This window comes from Nannospalax galili, unplaced genomic scaffold (genome assembly GCF_000622305.1).
Source record: "Nannospalax galili isolate Female #2095 unplaced genomic scaffold, S.galili_v1.0 scaffold273, whole genome shotgun sequence".
In the NCBI taxonomy this organism is placed as follows: Eukaryota; Metazoa; Chordata; class Mammalia; order Rodentia; family Spalacidae; genus Nannospalax; species Nannospalax galili.
Window position 1 is genome coordinate 1408905 of NW_008333887.1, and position 225 is coordinate 1409129.

Consider the following 225-nt stretch of genomic DNA (forward strand, 5'->3'; position numbering starts at 1 on the left):
GTAGGTTATTGGACTAATATGGTTCCCTCTGGTTTTTAAAACTAGCTAGGCATTATTTATCTCTTGCATTGTCTGACCCCTCCATCATGTTTTCCCCAATTAAGGTGCCCCCATTTTTCCTTTCTCCCTTAATAACACTCTTCTCCTATGGTCCTACCTCTCTTGAGCTCCTTCTTTCCCTTTATCCCCTAGGTTCCTTGTATACCCATCCCTCCCCCCTCCCTA